Raw genomic sequence first — 17,678 nt, forward strand, 5'->3', positions numbered from 1 at the left:
CCTAGGTGTGGGACATATGCTACAGGGTGCAGGGTCGGTGCCTGGGGGGCCCCAGAGGCAGCACCCCAACTGTACCCAGCAGAAGGAGAGTCCCCTAAAAGGACTGAGCATTTTACCTCAAGAGGAAATCATAGGATAGAACAGAAGGTGCTGTCTGCTGCCCCCAGTCAGCCGATGGGATTTCACTGGGAGGAGCAGAAGAGGAGAACTGTGTAGGCACATTCACAAGGATACAAATCATCCCTGTGGTGACGTGGCTGCTCCGGAAGGCACCACAAGGGAAGGCAGGTGAGGGGAGTTCTAAGGGCTAGGAAAAATTCTGAAAGCCTTGGGCAGAGACACAGAAATTATGGATGATCTCAAAGGAAGGGTGCAAGTGCTCTGGGTGGTGCATCGGTCCTTCCGCCAGCCTCAGTCCTGGTCAACCAAGGATCCCGTGTCCCACCAGAGGCCTGGCAGCACCCACTGAGCTCCACCCAGCCTTTCTCCCTGAGCCTCTGAACTTGGGTTTGTTTTTCCCAAAGCCTTGCACTCTTCTTTCATAATGTTAGTTACTGGAAAAATTAGTAAATTTATGGAAAATAAATCAGAACAGTCACTATGACTGTTTAAGAAAAGGAAACATATTCTAGAAAAAATGTAGGGACTGGGGAGCCAAAAGGCTCAGCCCCACTTGCCACCTTCCCACGTGGCCTGGGACAAAACAAACTGTATGAGACTTTACCTGTGTTTTTAAATATAGGAAATTATCTGCCTGATATATGCATACAACACAGCACTATTCAAACACAAAAATAACTGAAGTACTGATATTACATAGTTGATAGGTGTAGAAGTACACAGTGAGAATGAAACTCCAAAGCATGCTAAGCCACCAGATACAAATGGTCACCTACTGCAACCTTTTATATGAAATGTCCAGAATAGGCAACTCCATGGAGACAGAAAGTAGATGGTGGTTGCCAGGGAAATAAGTGAAGGGTGAAAGGGAGTGATTCTTTAATAGGTACAGCCTGTTTTTCTGGGGTGATGAAAAAGTTTTGGAATGAGATAGAAGCAATGGTTCCACAACATTAAGAACACACTAAATGCCACTGAATTGTACACTTTAAAATGGTTAGTTGTATGTTATGTGAATTTCACCTCTTCTAGTTTGAGGCAATCCCATTTATCTATTTTGATTGCCTATGTTTTTGGGATCATCTCCAAAAAATCTTTACCCAAAACAATGTCAAGAAGCTTTTTTCCTGTGTTTTCTTCTAGTAGATCTACAGTTTCAGGTCTTAAGTCTTTAATCCATTTTGAGTTATCTTTGTATGCACTCAAAAAATTTTATGATGCTATTATTATTGAGAGTTCAGGAAAGCCCCAAGTCTTGGTGTGACAGAAAAGAAAACTAGAGAATTCCCCAAATTCACCCACCTTCTGTCCTTCACTTTTTACCGCCCATGTTGTAGAAGTGGTTGCAGCACTCAGACAAGTGTGGTAAGGAAGGGCCCCAGGAGCTCTGCTACCCAATGGCATCAGGATCCAAGGTGTCAGGGACACCAAAACTTTCCTCCCATCCAGGAAAGCAAGTTATTAATATAACAATATATCACCCCAAAATTTCTTGCCAAGAAAAGCAGAACAAGAAGGAAAACTTTCTTTACACATAGTCAACAATATTTTTTCTAGTGTACAGTTATTCATTTAAGGTTGAGGAAAGTGATCTAAGAGGTTGACAATGCCCCTTAATAAAGTCACATGACAGAGTACAAAGCAGCACTATAATAACTGTCTTGATGCTGGACCTGGGAGGAGATGGTCTCCAAATACTTAAAAAACCTTTACAAAATCACCCATATCAAAAACATGCTTTGTTCTCCTATGACTTGTGTTTAAATCCACATACTGTCATGATTTTAGCTGGTGGATGCGTGTAAGGCAAGACAGCAACAGCTGTCCCCATCCCTGGGACCCTCTCCCCAGCTGGGACCCTCTTTCTCACCGTGCTGTTTCCATCCAGGACTGAAAGCCGTGCTAAATGTCTCCCTATTTTAACACAGTCAGGGGGCACAGAGTCTGCCAAGGACTGGAAAAAGTCTATCCCTTGCAGGTTTGTGAGACTCGCAAGAAAACGTGCAATCACCTCTCTGCCTCTCTCCTCTCTCGCCGCTGGTGGCACACACTTGCAAAACCATCAGCCAACCCCCTGCCCCCACTCCCTCACCGTTCTTCAGTTTGTATTTTCTCTGAGGGCTTGCGTGCAATAGCACGGAAGGAAACCACAGATAAGAGATTGGTTAAACTAAATTCCTTAGAAGCCCTCCCAGCCCTGAGGGTTTTGACTTCCTACCTCTTCATTGCTGCCCATCTACTCAGCACAGGCTCTCTGAGATGCTACTCAATGACGACCACTGTGCTGGGCTTGGGGATCCAGCATTTCTCAAGAAATGACTTTCCAGTTGAGGTCAGAGGTAGGGAGTTTCTATTTAAATGTATAAAACTCTGTTTTATACACACACAAACACGCGGGTGTATGTGTAACTTCTTGTTCTTACTCTGTCACACTCACTGCGTGTTACAAGCTGAATCATGTCTCCTACTCCCCTAAAAATTCAGATGTTGACTGGTGTCCTTATAAAAAGGGAGAATTTGAAGACAGACAAGTACAGAGGGAAGACCATGTGAAGACAGGAAAAAAGACAGCCGCCAACAAGCCGAGGAGAGAGGCCTGGAGCAGATTCTCCCTTGCAGTCCTCAGAAGCAACCAACCCTGCTGACACCCACCGACACCTTGATCTTGGATTCCCAGCCTCTAGAACTCTGAGACAATACACTTCTGTTATTGAAGTCACCTAGCCTGGGTACATTATTATGGCAGCCCTATTAAGCTAACACCATAATACTCCAGAAAAACACACTGGAAATCACTGCTTTAGGAATCAGAAGCCCAGAGGTCCTGCTCTTGGCTTTGCCACTCCAAGCCACTCCACATCCCAGGAATGTCTGGGATATTTACATATTTTAATGGAGAAGAGAATGACACCTGAGTAAGTCACTTCTCTTCCTTGAGCCTTTGTTTCCTCCTTCAAAAAAAGGCAAGGTTCCCTCCAACACGAACAGCTTATATTTCTATGGCCCCTATACAGGACCAAGGACAACTGCCCACGTCAGCCACAACCTAACGGTGTTCTCACTGTGAAAAATCCCCCCGTTCCAACATTCAAACATGCTGACATCCCAGTGTCCCACCAGACCTGGCCACATTAGACTGTAGCTTCCACAGGACAGGGCCAGTGGATTCCCCACTATCAGGTCCCTAAATGATGGCTGACAGAGGTCCTGTCCCAGGCTGTATCATGGAGCATCCTTAGCCCTCTCCACTGCCTATCTGGAGGTCTGGACTCTACATCCAATAAATGTTCATAAAACTTAACATTCAAGTTTACAAATACAAAAGACATATTTTAAACATTAAAAACCTACGATTTGCCAAAATATTTTTGTGCTCCTTTGGAGACTTGAAATTCTGGGAATGGTAGAAAATAGGATGTCTGGGATATTTATGTACGTTAATGGAGAGACGAGAATGCCAAAGGTGACTGTGGGGCTGCAGGCTGCCAGTGTCATAGGTCAGTCACAGTTCATGTGCTACAGAAGCTCCTAGAAGCCAGGGCCCACCTCACCACTCACCAGCCCATCTCCAGGACCTGATACAGTATCTCGAATGATGAACAGATGAACACTGGTATTTAGATTAGGCCCTACACACCCACAATTAAACTGGATTTGAAATTGCCTCATATAGTCTTGGGAGCAATAAAACTGGAGCCTTTGGAAGATAATCTGGCAATATTGGTCAGTGTTTTCCATGCAGATACCTCTGTCCCATCGGTGTCACCTCTAGAACCTAATCCAGAGAAATCTCTTCTTATGAATACGAGGGTGTTCCCTGCAGCACTGTTTAAGATAACACAAACTGAACACAACCTGAGTGTCCTTTGATGGGGCATGGCATAATTAAATTTGGTACAATTGTAACTGATGCAGCTTTTAAAAGAATGAGACAATCCTATCTACACTAACACATAAATACAGGTCTACAAATTCTGGATATCAGAACATATTTAAACAGAGATATTCAATAATAAAATGATTTATGGCATAAAACCAGGTGGACCAACCAAGAACTCAAGAGAAACTGACATTCCACAAGGGATAGCAGCAACACACTGTCAGTTAGACAGTGAACAGGCAAGTGGTAACTCACTTAGAATAGAGGATGGTAAGTCTACAGGGCTGAGGGAGCCAACTAGCTGGTGCCACTGGGTTGTATAAACGTTTGGGAAGTGGAGGCTCCATGTACCTCTGAAAGCAGCTGCATCTTCAAGTCCCCTCTCCAAGTCCATCAAAGCCTGAGGGTTTACTGTTAGGAGAGGATGGCACTGGAGGATAACCGTGGGACTCACATGGGGAACACTGGAGCCAGTAGGAGACCCCTCAGCGAGAGCCACCACTTACCAATGCACAAGGTGCAGCCAATCATGTGGGGTGGCCTCCATGCTGTGGACACCCTAGACCATTTCCCAGAGGATGGCATCAAGTGATTCGTTCTAACAAAGTCAGGTATACAAATGCAAGTCTTCAGAAAGGAGGATGGTTTTCTAACTAGCCTCATGTTGTGTATGGACAGCCTGGGGGCTCCAAGGTCCCAGGAAGCAGGATTAGGATCTGCCCTTCATTCTCTACCCATCCACCTCTCCGGAGACTAAAAGACTCATCACTGGAGGAATCAACCCTGTCCTAAACAAAACAGCAATACTGACCTGCCAAATGAAGTTACTCTGTGATCAAGAAAGCCCGGGCCCAACAAACCCCGCCGTTTGCAACCAGCGTTCTATTCACATTTCTCATATTGTGAAGAAACATCCATGGCTGACTTGATGTTTAATGAAAGCCTCAAACATAAAAAAGGTAAAAAATTACAAATGAAAACAGAGACAAATTACTCAAAGAAAACAGAAAAATTACTCAAAGAGAGATTGAGTAAAATTACTCAAAGAGAGAAAAATTACTCAAAGAAAACAGAGACAAAGCAGAGAATAGAAGGGAACACTTCAAAAATTACCACCAACTATTCTCAAAAATAAGAGATTTTTGTAACTACAAAACAAGAACAGATGCTGTTGAAAAGGAACAGAGAACTTTTGAAAATTAAAAATATGACAGCAGATATTTTAAAAAATCACTCAAGAAGAGTTGGAAGATAAAGTTGAGAAAATCTCACCAGGACACAGAACAAAAAGATAAAGAGATGGAAAATAAAAAAGGAAGGAAAAAATATTAGAAGACAAGGCAAGGAGGTACAACATCTGAGCAAAAGGAGTTCCAGATGACAGAACAGTGCAGATAACTGAACACGAGTTTCCATATTAAAAGGGTCCACTGCATGCCCAATGAACTAAAAGAACCCATGTCAAGTCACCCCATCATGAAATTCTATAATACAACAATGCCAAAAAGAAGCTTCCAGAAGGGAGGGACAAAAACAAGTTATATATAACAGATTTAGGTGCAGAAAGGGTCAGATCTGTTCATTGCAATGTTGGATACTAGAAAGTAATGGCATGCAACTTTAAAAATGTAAGGAAAAATTTATTTCCAGCCTAGAACTCTACACCCACAAAAACTTTCAGTCAATTGAACGGTAAACATTTTCAGACATGAAAATATTTAAAAATCTCGAAAAGTTAATTCCCAGGCACCCTCTCTTAGAAAGCTATCAGATGAGAGACTGTTTTGGTTATCTATGTCTACGTAAGAACGCACCCAAAACTCAGCAAGTTAAAACAACAGTGTGTTATTATTCCATGAAATTTGGACAGGAAACAAACAGGGATGGCTTGTCTCTGCTCTCCAGTGTCTCAGGTCCCATCTCAGAAACAGCTGTGCGCTGAAGCAGTTGGGAATGTTAGCATCTCTTTACCTCTCTCTATGCAGCTTCTCAACAGGCATCAGCTTGGACTTCCTCACAGCAATGGCAGCCACAGGCAAGTATGACTTTTTAAATGGAAGCTCAGGGCCTCAAGAGATGGGAAATGGAAGCTCCCAGTCTCTTCAGGCCTGAGTCTGGAAACTGGCACACTGTCATCTCAGCTATCTTCTGTTGACCAAAGCGGTCATAAAATTACCCAAGATCAAGGGGAGGTGGCACACACCACACCTCTCAACAGGAGTAGCCTTAATGAATCTTGGTCCTCTCTAAGCTTCTACAAAGGATAACCAAGAAAGAGAAAGCCTGGGAAAACAGTGACTTGACCAGAGAAGAAATGCAAGGAAAATTCCCAAGCGGGTGGTGAAGACGCAGGGAGAGCCCATCCGGACTGAAGCCGCGGAAGGAGGCCTCCAGAATCAATGTGTCCATGTGGGGCAGGAGGGGTGTCCTCTCTAAGCTTCTACAAAGGGTAACCAAGAAAGAGAAAGCCTGGGAAAACTGTGACTTGACCACAGAGGAAATGCAAGGAAAATTCCCAAGGGGGTGGTGAAGACGCAGGGAGAGCCCATCCGGACTGAAGCCGTGGAAGGAGGCCTCCAGAATGAATGTGTCCATGTGGGGCAGGAGGGGTGGAACTACCAATTACCTGACAGGTTTGACCACAGTGGGACAAGTGGAACTTCTCTGTCCTGTGATAAATCTGTTTTATCTTTTCTGTTTCACATCCATCTAGTGTGGACGTCAGTGAGTGATGGGCTTATAGAAAACTAAGGAAATGGACAAAGGAGACGATTATCTCTGAAGAAATAAAAAGGCTGTGACAGAAGGAAATAAAATATGGTACACTATGGGGCGTGGATGGAAATAGTATTTTTATAGCCATAACAATGTGAACATTGGATACTGATTTAAGTAAAAATGGTGATACACTGAGTTTCAGAGAATAGGAAAAGGAAAATGGTGCTGTAGTGAGAAATATTCATTTTCTAGAAGAGTAAGCCAGTAGATAACCAAGAGGTGGCTCTTTAGACATGTTACTTAGGAATATGGAGTAAATTACATGAGCATGACGTAAGAGAATTGAGAGAGGTGGCCCACAGGGAAAAGAAATGAGGGATGAAGAGGGTTGAGGCAGGGCATGGCTGTTTTTCATCATAAACCTCACAGTATAAGTTCATTAAATATTTTCATACATTTCATCAATGAAAATAAGAATTAAACTTTAAAAGAGAAAGCTGTAGAACAAAACATACAGTGAGATCCTATTTATATAACAAAATGATGTGCATATATGTGTATGCACTCCAAGAAAAATAGAAAAATGTGGAAAAACCACACTAACACAGAAAAACACACTAAAACAACCACAGTAAAGTAGTAAGTGGCTGGGGGGCCAAATGTCTATCAACAGATACAAGAATAATCAAAATGTAGGCTGGGCACAGTGGCTCACGCCTGTAATCCCAGCACTTTGGGAGGCTGAGATGTGTGGATCACGAGGTCAGGAGATCAAGATCATCCTGGCTAACATGGTGAAACCCCATCTCTACTAAATAAAAATTACAAAAAATTAGCCAGGCATGGTGGCGGGTGCCTGTAGTCCCAGCTACTCGGGAGGCTGAAGAGGGGAATGGCGTGAACCCGGGAGGTAGAGCTTGCAGTGAGCCGAGATTGTGCCACTGCACTCCAGCCTGCCGGACAGAGCAGGACTCCATCTCAAAAAAAAAAAAAAAAAAGAGTAATCAAAATGTAGTATATACATACAATGGAATATTATTCAGCCTTCAAAAAGGAGGGAATTTTGACACATGCTATAACATGGATGAACCTCGAGGACATTATACTGAGTAAATAAGCCAGTCACAGAACAAATTCTACGTGAATCCACTTATATCGTACCTGGAATAGTCAGATGCTGCGAGACAGAATGTAGAATAAGGGCTGCCAGGGGCTGGGAGAAGAGGGGAGTGGGAAGTTAGTGTCTAACACGTACAGAGTTTCTGTTTGGGAAGATGAAATGTGTTGGAGCTGGACAGTGGTGATGGTTGCACAACAATGTGAATGCACTTAATGCCACTGAGCTGTACATTCAGAAGCGGTTAAATGGTCAGTTTTATATAGTGTATATTTTGCCACAATTTTTAAAAAAATGGCTGCAGGAGGAAACATTTTGGGAAACTTTCAAGTTTTCCGAATTATTTGACTCTTCCTAGTGAGAACGTGTTTGTGAAATACTCAGGGGAAAAACTAAACGTATGAAAAAGTTAGGAAGAGAAATGTGCCTTGCTCTAGGGAAGGAAAGAGAAGGGGATAAAGAGAAAGAAAGGGAGAAGGAAGCAGCCAGGAGCTACAAGTGGGAGAAGAAGGGTGTAAGAAGGCCCTGGGAGAACAGAATCCTGTGGAGGGGCTTTCTCAGTTCTCTGGGTGAGGGGTGTGTGCTGTACCTGCCTCTGCCAGCCAGCCTCTCCTGAGACAGCTTCCCTTCGCCAATAAACAAACTCAGAACAATCTCAAAAGCTTATCTCATTTCAGATGTTGCTTTTTAACCTTCCCTGCAAACCCCAATGAGGAGTCGCCAGTCACCCAGAATGTTCCGGCTGTCACAACAAGCAGTACACCTGGTCAGATGCACAATAGGACGGGGCAGCCACAGCAGCCAGGGCGCTCCCGGAGTCTGAGGACTCAGTCCAGCAGGCTCATCCTTGGGAAAGAAAAAGCCGCTCCTTAGAAGAGGAACCTGGGCTGTGTACACATCGCCCCTGGGTGCCAATGGCCAGCACTCTGGAAATGAACTCCTCCTCTGAGGAGAGTGGCCACCCACTGTGTGTGTAGGAAGTTGCACAACCTCTTTTGGAGGAAAACTGTTTCCTAAGCTCTTATGCCCTGGGATTGCCGGGCCCTGTACAAACTTCTCACTATGTACACACAGCACTCGCCACTATGCTGCCACAACCCTCTCCCCTACACCTACTTTAACTGCAAAGACCTGTTTGGGGTAAGGTGAGGACAAGCCACAGGAGATCTGGCATTGCCTCAGAGAAAAGAAAGTTTTATTTCTCATCTCCTATAGAACATTTTACATTAGCAGAATGTCAAAACATCCAGAAATCAAGATCACCGTCTTCTAACACGGGCTAAGGTAAAATCTGATAGTACAATATGAACTTTCAAATAGACAGATATCAGAATCTTTAACCATTCTGGGAAAAAATATGAAATGTTGTTCATGCCATTGCTACAACTCTAACTTTAAAGTAAATAAACAAGAACTGGAAAGAATGGAAAAGTGTTTGTCAGGGCAATGGGATTTTTGCTTTGCCCTTTGTGTGCATGTGTGTTTTGGTAGCCCACCACAACCAGTGTTTACTCCATGCCCACGCAACAGTTTTTCATTGAAGCTTCATAATACATCAACATTGATACTATCTGCATTCTGTGGATGAGCAAATGTAAAGTCAATAAGGGGGAAAAAAAATCAGCCGGGCGCGGTGGCTCACACTTGTAATCCCAGCACTTTGGGAGGCCGAGGTGGGCGGATCATGAGGTCAGGAGATCAAGACCATCCTGGCTAACACAGTGAAACCCCATCTCTACCAAAAATACAAAAAAATTAGCCGGGCGTGGTGGCGAACGCCTGTAGTCCCAGCTACTTGGGAGACTGAGGCAGGAGAATGGCGTCAACCCAGGAGGTGGAGCATGCAGTGAGCCGAGATGCGCCACTGCACTGCAGCCTGGGTAACAGAGCGAGATTCCATCTCAAAAAAAACAAATCACAGGACAGCAGTCACACAGGAAACAAACTACTGCACTGGCTCCCCTATCCAGGCATGCCTCTCCTCTGTCCCTATGGAATTCACAAGGAAGTCCCTTCTGCTTGCCTCATATCAGTAGTTTGGTTATTACAATTTTGTTCCATCTTTTAAACTGCAATTATCTAAACTGAAAGACAAAGAGGTGATAGCCCAGGAACAAACTGAAAAGACTGAGGAATATAGGAAGGGATGTGTGTCTAATCAGATGCAACTGAACTCAGTATGACTTAAAGCAGCCATTCACAAACTTATTGATCTTAGGAACTCTTTGCACTCTTAAGAATTATGAGGTCCCCAGCACTTTGGGAGGCCAAGGTGGGCAGATCGCTTGAGGTCAGAAGTTCAAGACCAGCTTGGCCAACATGGTGAAACCCATCTCTACTAAAAATACAAAAAATTAGCCAGACATGGTGGCTGAGACAGGAGAATCGCTTGAACCCAGGAGGTGGAGGTTGCAATCAGCCGAGATCACACCACAGCACTCCAGCCTGGAAAAAAGAGCAAGACGCCATATCAAAAAAAAAAAAAAAAAAAATTATGAGGTCCCTAAAGAGCTTTTATTTGGGTGGGTTATATCCACTGATATTTACTTTATTAGAAATTAAAACAGAAAAGTTTTCAAATATTTATTAATTCATTTGAAAATAACTAATAAATCTATTAGTGTGTTTTATGAAAATAACTATTTTCCAAAACAAAAACAAAAAAAATTAGCAAGAACAGTAGAATTGTTCTACATTTTTACAAATCCCTTTACCGTCTGTCTTAATAGAAAGCAGCTGTATCCTCATATCTGCTTCTATATTTTTTCTGTTGGAATACTACACATCATGTGGTCTCTGGAAACTGCCACCGTACATCAGTAAGAGAATGAGAGTGAAAAAGCTAATAACTTTTTTTGTATTACTATAAAAACAGTTTGGACTCATGAATCCCCTGAAATGCTCTTGGGTACCCCCAGGGCTCCCTGTACCACACTTTGAGAACCATAACTTAAAGAACTATGTATGAAACAGGGCAAAAGAGAAGTAGGGGAGACACCGATGGACACACCCACCATCCCACACTTCTCACTTTTCAACTTTCAAACGCCCCCAACTCCCACTAGGTAACACCAGTGCAGGAACCCCAGATTTTCCAAGGACAGCGTGACGTTCACTCCAGCCATCTCCTTCCCTCTCGTTTCCGCAAAATAAATTAAACGAGGGCTAAGTGGGCATGGCTAACCAATCAATCCTCTACGGGCACATACTGACATTTTTAATAGGGCTTTCTTAAGCTAGAACTCCAAAGCATGGCTCTAACTGGGCTTTTCAGACTGCTTGAAATGGGTATGAGAAAGAGAGTCCACAGGAGACACGAATGCCGAGTTCTGTCCGGTGACTGAGCCATTTCTCCTTCTCCAGACTTGAGCTGCACTCACCCCTCTGCCTGCTTCTCAGGGCTGTCCTGGCATCGGATGACATCCAGGACCTGAGTTCTTCTTATAACCAAACTGCCCCGCTGAAGCTGCCCCACTCCGCACACCTGCACTCAGAGGCGGCCCTGTAAGTCTGTCCCACCCCGATGCCCAGACACGCCCTGGACCGGGCCACTCCATCCCTGTGCGCCCATCCCATCCCAGCCCGGTTTTTCTGTCCCCTTCTCCCCACCAAGGGTGGGACATCGCGGGGTGGGGACTCAAGAAACAGATTTAGCAAACAAGCGAGGCCGATCTTCCAGCCACACTGTCTCAGCAGACACCGCGCCCGCCACCGCGGGGTCCAGCCCCGCACCCGACTCTTCGTGGAGGAGGGAGCTTAGGAGGCGAGGGACGCCTCTCAGGGGGCCAAGGAAGTCGGCGGCGGCCGGCCGGCTGCGCCCACACACCTGGCGGGGGAGAGCCCACCATCTGCAGGTGAGGAAGGGGCCTGCCTCTCAGGCGCAGCGCACACCCCACCTCGCCCTCGCCGGGGCGGTGTCCGCAGCGACGCGCCGGGGACCGAGGAGACAAGCTCGGCGGGTTCGTGGGCGCGGGCAGGGTCGACGGCCGCAGCGCGGTACCTTTGCCGGAAGAGCGGGCAGCCGCCGAGGAGCCTGCGCAGCTCGTTCTTGAGGCTCCAGAAGTTGCCGTCTAGGTAGCGGTGCAGGGAGGAGTCCCCGAGCCCCAGATCTGGCGCCGGCTCCATCGCGCTCACCTCACTGCTTTTCCGCGTGGCTGCAGGGCCGGCTTTGCTCCGCGCCTCCTCCAGCTCCCTGCAGGTGGGGCCCGCGGCGCACGCCCTCTTTCTCTCCACCCCACCGGGCCCGTCTCCTCCCTCCTCACCTTCCTGGCCCCTCCCTCCCTGGCCCCGCCCTTCCCTGGCTTCCTGGGCGCGCGGTACAGCGCAAGTGGGCGCTCCTACGGTGGCCTCCCCTTGCCCTTCCGAGGAACCGGAAGCTCTATCCTCCAGTTATCAATTGTCCCTCCAGATTTGTGGGCCACAAGAAACAAGTATTAGATCCCTAGAAAGAGGCCGGCTGCTCAGGACTGAGCCGGTTGCCCCTCTCAGCAAATCCCCGGACCAGCCACTTTGCCTGACCCCCATGACCCAAGATAGCCTGGCTCCAGCTCTGGCCCCTCCTCAGCTGTATCTCACCTCTTCCCTGAACTGGGCATTACTGTGAACTCTAACATCACTGTAATCTAAAGGGGACTCAGGTCTACAGCACTGCAGTCCAGGGTAGCTGGGAGCTCCTTTCATGACCAGGCGATCAACCCGAACACGATACTCATTTCCCAGGGCCCTCCTTTTTTTATTGTTGTGGCTGGAGGGAAATGAGTTATAACCTAAGTGGAAAATGTTCCTTCCTTTCTGCTCCCTAATTCTCATATACCTTGTTGAGTCTCCTTTTAAATATTCAAGGAAATGTTAGCTGTTCCCTTCCAGAGGCTACTTTGCTGGGGAGATGACGGTTATGAGGTTAGTGGATGCCATCTGTATTCGTTTCCAGTAACAAATTCCCACAAAATGAGTGGCTTAAGATGGCACCAATTTATTCTCTTACATTTCTGGAAGTCAGAAATCCAAAATAGGACTTACAGGGTCAAAATCAAGGTGTTAGCAGAGCGGTTCCTTCTCACAGCTCCAAGGAAAAATGTATTTCCTTGTCTTTTCTAGCTCCTAGAGGCTGCCTGAATTTCTTGGCTCCTGATTCCTTCTCCTGTCTTCAAAATGCATCACTTCAAGCTCTGCTTTCATGGTTCCATCTTCTATTGAGTTTGACCGTCTTGCCTCCCTTTAAAAGGACTTGTTTACATGGACCCATGGGAATAATCCAGGATAATCTTCCTATCGTAAGATCCACACTTTAATCACACCAGCAGTGTCCCTTTTGCCGTATAAGAAACACATTCTCAGGTACTAGGGATTAAAACATGAGTACCTTTGTTGAGCCATTCCTCGGTCTGCTACACCTGTGCAGCTGCAAGTAATAATACCCAATCGTCCATGATAAAAAGGGGCTTTGTTTTCTCACATCACAGGAAGCCTGGTGGTAGGAAAGCCCCAGGGGCAAATTTGATGGCTCTACCCCGGGGACCCAGGTCCTTTGCGTCTTTCTGCTCCACCATCCACCATCCTTTCTCTGTATGTAATCTTTACTTTTTTTTTTTTTTTTTTAGCTTATCTTCTCTGAGTTGTAAGATGGATGCTGCAGCTCCAAGCACCACCCTGTGCAAAGCAAAAGAGGAGTATTTCTTTCTATATCGGCCAAAATACTGTAGTGGTAACAACCCCAAAATGACTTCACATACACCTCGGTCACCAACAACTCTCAAATCTTAGGGCCTAAAAAGACAAGAGTTTGTTTCTCACTCATGCTACCTGGGGATTCTGTTCCACATCCCCTCACTCCAGGTCCCGGCTGACAGAACAGCCACGATTGTGTGGCCACACTGGCTTTTGAAGCTTCCAGCTGGAAGAGACACACGTAACTTCAGCTGGAAGAGACACACGTAACTTCTGCTTTATCCCCTGGACAAAGGAGCTCACTCCTGACTCTATGGGGGAAGGGAAGTACCACCCTGAACATGCGCGGGAGGCCAACACTCAAAATCATCTGTAAGCTGAGCTAGTGACTACTCAATCTGCCCCTCTGGTCACGCTCTCCCTTCCACAGGCAAAATACACTCTCCACCCTTCCAGGGAAGCAGCCAAAGCCCCACTCCTCCACAACATCAAGTCTGAGGCCCCTGGGGGCACAGAGTAGTCCTTGCATCAAGTAAGGATGTGGGTCCTCTTGATCCAGAGACCTATAAACTGAAAACATAGGTTACTAAGTTAACTTCCAAGGGAATGTTTGCTTGAGTGAGAAAAAAAAAAAGACCTCTGTTCTTAGAAGCCACTAAGATTGTTGTTGTTGTTGTTGTTGTTATTTTCTTGAGGATGGAGTTTCACTCTTGTTGCCCAGGCTGGAGTGCAGTGGCATGATCTTGGCCCACTGCAACCTCTGCCTCCTGGGTTCAAGTGATTCTCCTGTCTCAGCCTCCTGCGTAGCTGGGATTACAGGTGCCCGCCACCAAGCCTAGCTAATTTTTTGTATTTTTAGTGGAGACATGGCTTCACCATGTTGGCCAGGCTTTCTCAAACTCCTGACCTCAGGTGATCGTGATCCACCCACCTCAACCTCCCAAAGCGCTGGGATTACAGGCATGAGCCACCGCGCCCGGCCAACCACTAAGATTTTTTTGAGGGTTATTTGTTACCTAGACAATCATAGAAGATACTAGAAGAATGTTGCTGATGAAATAAAAAACTAAAATAGGTACACTGGCTTAGAGACTGGGAGGGGCAAGGTGGATGCTGTTGACCAAAGCATTGGTGTTGACCAAAATTGAAGATGATCCCTTTTATGAGAGCAAATATTTGACAAGGCTGCCACTGAGAGAAGACATACCTAACTTGGAACTTATCACTCCAAGAGAAGATGCTGAAAACACAAGATTAGCGTTACATGTTGGCTGCTTTCGCTTGTGTTTGACAAGACATTATAAGAAAGAGATGGGCTTACAAAAGAATTGACCAGTTTGCAAGCAGAGATGGAAGGGAATAGAGTCCACAAGTTCAGGGACTTTTAGGGTTGGAAGAGGCAACTGCTTCACAAGTTCTATTGGTAAAAGATAAAACTGAGAAATATTTAGCAACAAAAGCCCATTAAAATCCAGGAACCTCAACCTCTACTCCCTTGCCCCTTGTGGCAAGAACAGAATCAAGAGTCTCACCTGAAACCTGTAGCAAATAGGTTGGGGGGATTCCCAGCAAACCATCTTACTCCCAGGCCCTGTCCATCCAAACAACCGCCATCTAAAGCATCACTGATCTCTGCGTCAGAGAATGAGAGTACGGTTTGAATCACCCACAGTCTTGTAAAGGTACACCCAGAAGTGTCAAGCATAATCTAGCCTATCCTGGAAGATACCTCAAGAATCTGTTTACAAGCCACACTTCTCTCTAAGAGCCAGAGAAGTGTGATCCTCCCAGGCGCCCCCACCAGCCAACCCTAAAGACTACCACACTCCTGTGAGTCTTTGATTATTAGGAAGGAAAAGCTGTCAAATGACCCAATAAAATTGCCCTTGGGCCATCTTTTCTTAACCAGGTCCCTTGACCACTACATTATTTTCCTACAGTAACAAATTACCACAAACTTGGTTAGGTAAACAGCAGAAATGTAATTCTCTCACAGATTTGGAGACTAGAAATCTGAAATGTTCAGCAGCACCTTGTTACTTTTGAAGGCTCTAGGGGAGAATCCTTCCTTGCCTTTTTCTAGATTCTGCTGGCTCCCAGCAATCCTTGGTATTACTTGGCTTATAGCATCATCATTTCACACTCCGCCCCATCACCTGGCCTTCCTTTCTGTGGGTCTCTATGTCTTCAAATCTCTCTCCTCTTGAAGGACATTGGTCATAGGATTTAGTGCCCTCCCTAACCCAACATGACTCATCTCAACTTGATTACATCTGCAAAACCCCTATTTTCAAATAAGGTCACTTCCTGATATGAACTTTTAGGGAACACTATTCAAACCAGTATACCCACCCAGAGCTAATGGAACTGACAAACGAGGAAGAAATGAAAGGAAGTGACCATACACTGGCTTAGATCAATGGTTTCCGCACTAACTGTGTATCAGAGTAACCATGCACACAGACGCACAAATACACACGACTTGGCCAATCAGTCCAATTTCTAGAGGTAGGCATCTGTAGTTTTTAAAAGTTCCTCTCCACCCCAGGTGATTCTACTATTGTACAGCCAGGACTCAGCCCATGGGCGTAGGTCCAGTGGTTCTCAATGTTGCTACATGGGATTACTACATTATTGGGAAAATTGGTGAAATTTAAACAACATGGATAATACAATACTGTATCAATGTTGACTTTATGGTTTTGATTGTTGTACTGTGGGTATTTAAATGAATGTTCTTGTCATTAGGAGCAAATTCAAGTAGTTAGGGGTAAAGGGGCAACTTACTCCAAATGAGTCTGAAAAATATACACACACAGAGAGAGAGAATAAAATGTGGCTCCCTGGACTATCTATGTTAGGCAGGACTTTCTCAGTTATGAGTACAGTCACGCACCACATAACAACGTTTTGGTCAACAACAGACTGCATATATGACATTGGTCCTGTAAGATTACAATGGAGCTGAAAAATTCCTATCACCGCATGACATCATTGGTGTCGTTAAGTCCTAGCCCAACATAGTACTTGTTTCTGGCGATCTGGTCAACAAACTACTATGATCAGATCCATAGAGCCCAGGTTAATAAAAACACAAAACTACTGCACTACGAGTTGTATAAAAGTGTAACATATACAATTATATACAGTAGTACATAATACTTGATGGTAATAGTGAACGATTATGTTATTGGTTTATGTATTTACTGTACTATACTTTTAATCATTATTTTAGAGTGTACTCCTACTTATTTTTTAAAAAGTTAACTGTCAAACAGCCTCAGGCAGGTCCTTCGGGAAGATTCCAGAAGAAGACAGTGTTATACTAGGAGATGACAGCTCCATGAGTGTTATGGCCCCAAAGACCCTCTAGTGGGACAGGATGTGGAGGTGGAAGACAGTGATATTGATGATCCTGACCTTGTATAGACCTAGGCTAATGTGCCTTTGTATCTTCATTTTTAACAAAAAAGCTTAAAAATTGAAAAATAAATATTATAAAACTAGAAAAATACAGGATAAGGATATAAAGAAAATATTTTTACATAGCTGATGTGTTTGTGTTTAAAAATATTTCTATGAAATGGTCCAAATGTTAAAAAAAAAAAAGTTTATAAAGTAAGGAAGTTACAGTAATCTTACCGTAAAGTAAAAAAGTTACAGTAACCTAAGATTAATTTATTATTGAAGAAAGAAAAAGGTTTCTTTTTTTATAAATTTACTGTAGCCTAACTATAGTGTTTCCAAGATCTACAGCAGTGTACAGTAACGTCCTAGGCCCTCACATTCTCTCACCACTCACCCACTGACTCACCCAGAGTAACTTCCAGCCCTAATAAGCTCCATTCATGGGAAGTGTCCTGTACAGGTATACCATTTTTTTGTCTTTTACACTGTATTTTTACTGTATCTTCTCTATGTTTACATACACAAATACTTATTCTTATGTTACAATTGCCTACAGTATTGAATACAGTAACATGCTGTGCAGGTTTGTAGCCTAGGTGTGTAGTAGGCTGTGCCATCTAGGTCTGTGTAAGTTCACTCTGTGATGTTCGCACAATGACAAAATCACCTAACAACACATTTCTCAAAACATATCTCCATAGTTAAGCGATGCAAGAATGTAGTAAAAACCGATCTGAATTCTCTGTAACAAAATGGAAATGTATTGGC

General features: G+C 44.7%; 1 protein-coding gene across 13 annotated transcripts in view; it reads right to left on the minus strand.

The window, feature by feature from the left end:
• LOC105471812 (acyl-CoA oxidase like) overlaps nt 1–12,118 on the minus strand; it is a 382,094-nt gene extending 369,976 nt beyond the window's left edge. For 6 of the 13 annotated variants that reach the window (XM_071077111.1, XM_071077112.1, XM_071077109.1 and 3 more), the window contains exon 1: nt 11,836–12,115. The gene's annotated coding sequence lies outside the window, so the exon portion shown is untranslated. Of the gene's footprint in view, nt 1–11,661; nt 11,805–11,835 lie in introns of those variants that run through there. The other 7 variants (XM_071077121.1, XM_071077118.1, XM_071077117.1 and 4 more) reach the window with 6 other exon arrangements.
• Nucleotides 12,119–17,678: the final 5,560 nt, after the last annotated feature.

Source organism: Macaca nemestrina, chromosome 13 (genome assembly GCF_043159975.1).
Source record: "Macaca nemestrina isolate mMacNem1 chromosome 13, mMacNem.hap1, whole genome shotgun sequence".
Classification (NCBI taxonomy): domain Eukaryota; kingdom Metazoa; phylum Chordata; class Mammalia; order Primates; family Cercopithecidae; genus Macaca; species Macaca nemestrina.